A 2,842-nucleotide genomic window follows, 5' to 3' on the forward strand; every position below is an offset into this window, starting at 1 on the left:
CACAATTATGTGCAGAGTCTTTGAGCTTTGTCTTTGAGCTTAACAGGAGTGATTTTTAATGTGCACAATATTTATATCACTGGGCAATTTATGTGCACAATTTTTATGACACAGGTATATGACACAGCAGAGTTATTTATATAGGCCAAAACAAAGGGATTCTCAACTCCTTTTATATTATTGCACAATGTTTCCAACACAAAGTAAAATGTGAATTGACAAACCAAATGAGAATGCTTTATGGTAGGTTATTAATCATTGGCAAGTTCCAAGTTCTATTCCCATTATTAACATTTCCACATAACACTTTGTGCCAATATATATCAATCACAAAATGAAGTAAACAAAAAATTATACTAAAGAATATTTGCACAAAAACAATACTTTCCATTTCAGGTGATAAATACAATAACATTTTAACATCCCAATCACATTTCAACATCCCCATTTCAAGAGATAGATACAATAACAATTCAATTACCTAATCATGGTAGATTAAGGTTCCTCAACCTTACATTGTTGTTCATTGAGGCAAAACACAACAATAACATTACAAAAAGGAAAAATAACCATGACAAAACTAGTGCAACCTTGTACAATCTCTCACTCTCTTTAACCCTCTTAAGTTTCTCCCTAGCTTCTACATAAAGCTCATGAGTTTCTCTTTCCCTTCGGTTAGATCTTTCTTCCATTTGCCTAGTTGTCATTTCTCTCTGATTTGCAAGCTGCAGGTCATTCTCAAGCATACTTATCCTTTCACGGTCACTCTTATAAGTTTCGTTATCCACCCACTGAAAGAAGCCACATTTGGGACCAACCTAATCATTACAATTATAACAATTAATTCCACAGTTCACAATAAATCACAATTAATAATTCAATTCAATTCAAATACAACAATGTAATTGTTTCTTACATTAAATTGACTACAACCGAGGAATCTTCTTCCATAGTTACCAGCTTTTCGACTTGTTCGTAGGGCACAATGCTCAATGGTACATAAATGACCATCTTCAGCACGGTAGAAACCACTAGTTGTAGAGCCATTGCCAGTTGATGAAGACATAGCAAAAATTTGTTACAAGCTTATAGACTAACGAATCTGTTACAAGAGGCATAATTCAAATTTTCAGCATTACATTATCCTTTTGCAAAGACTCAACCATTACATTACAACTATGTTACAACGAATTTTTGTTCAGTCAAAATACTGGTAGACATGAATATGAGATCTTTCATATTAGAAATTTTTTATTGTGCAAGGCTCACAACTAAGGCAGAGACAATCAAAATAAATAGACATTTAACTTCATAATGATATATGGCTGTACATTTAACTTCAAGGGTCATTTAAATTGCATCTAGAGAAGCTGTACATGCATATGCAATAAGCATTAGATATATGGCTGGCAGCCAAGAAAGTGTATTAGAAAATTTGAAAGTAGTTGACATGTGAAGGAAAGCAATTAGCATGAGAGAGAGTATCGATAAATTAACTTAACAAAACCATACATAGATTAAATGGGTCCCTCACATTTGCATTGTGGTCCATGGTCCCTCACATTTGCATTGTTCTCCACACACATACAGAGGTTGTATATAAACAACAAAAATCAAACAAGTTATAAAAATATAATCAAAGAAAGTGGCTTTATATAAACAAGAACTCAACAACTTCATATTGGCTGTATATAAACAACAACTCAACAACTTCATATTGTGATTAAATTAGCAACTAGTTACACAACTACTATTATAATCTTTCATGAAACAAAAGTAAGGAGAAAAAAACCCAATTCGAAGAAACATGGAATCAAGAATAGTTTAAGAAACTCAAATTCAAAGAAAGAATAAAAAACCCGAAATAGCATTAAAAAACCCAATTTCAAACCCTAGGTTTCAAAAATTAAAAACTAAAGAGGGTTTTGATCTACCTGCTGATGCTGAACAGAGGACCATGCAAGCTCAAAACCCAAGTTCAATAACCCACGGTGGCACCCAAGCGCATGCACGATCAAAACCCACCCACGATCAAAACCCAGTTCCATTGGAAAGTTTGCGAATCGAAGCCCATTGCTGAACAGAGAAGGAGCAACTGTTAGTAACTTGCTTCCTCGGCTTGGATATGAAATTAAGAGTTTCAAACGATGCTTGTTGTAGGAGTGAGTAAGTTTTGAGAGTTTTGGGAGTGAGAGTGAGTTCTAGGAGTGATAACTAGTTTGATCCGTTTTGGAATGTTTTTTTTACTTATTTGGTGTTAGAGTAACGGAGAGTGGAGAGGTGGGTTACGGCTGGGTAACGGTGACAAGCACAGGTGGGCAAAGTGTCAAACTTTGAACCACAGGTAGGCACATAGAAATCGGGTCAAACCACAGGTGGGTAAATTGTAATTATCCCTTGGAATTAAGAAAGAGATCATAACAATTACATAAACAAAATCAAGATCATGCTTTAACAAGACAACAATTAACAACTCATGTTATGGACAAAGGAAAACATGCAACATCATAAACATGATGTAAGGTTGAATTTATTCAATCATGTGTTGGCTTTATTCCATATCAAATTTGCTTGTAATTTAGCAATTAGATACCCTGTATTTAGGTAGGAATTATGTAAAGGTAGTGTGTGTGAAGAAATCTTAAAAAGTGTGCAATTCAAGGGAGTCTCGCGACTGGTAAGTCACCAAAATGGCATAGTGTGGAGCATGCAAGGGGAACTAAAGGGTTACAACAGCTAGAGCACTACAAGACAAAACTTCCAATTTGGCCAGGCAATTAGCTCCCGACTCAAACTCGAGACTCGTTCTAGGCGCGAGGCTGAGTTGCCAGAATGCCCTATT

At 35.2% G+C, this 2,842-nt stretch overlaps 1 long non-coding RNA gene across 1 annotated transcript; it reads right to left on the bottom strand.

The window, feature by feature from the left end:
* Positions 1 to 381: 381 nt before the first annotated feature.
* On the bottom strand, positions 382 to 2,339 carry LOC136067415 (uncharacterized). The gene is made up of 3 exons (XR_010628877.1): positions 1,935 to 2,339; positions 917 to 1,102; positions 382 to 818 (listed from the first exon to the last, which is right to left on the bottom strand). It is a non-coding gene; the product is annotated as an uncharacterized LOC136067415 (long non-coding RNA).
* Between the last annotated feature and the right edge of the window lie 503 nt (positions 2,340 to 2,842).

The sequence above is a fragment of the Quercus suber genome, unplaced genomic scaffold, assembly GCF_002906115.3.
Source record: "Quercus suber isolate HL8 unplaced genomic scaffold, Cork oak 2.0 scaffold_70, whole genome shotgun sequence".
Classification (NCBI taxonomy): domain Eukaryota; kingdom Viridiplantae; phylum Streptophyta; class Magnoliopsida; order Fagales; family Fagaceae; genus Quercus; species Quercus suber.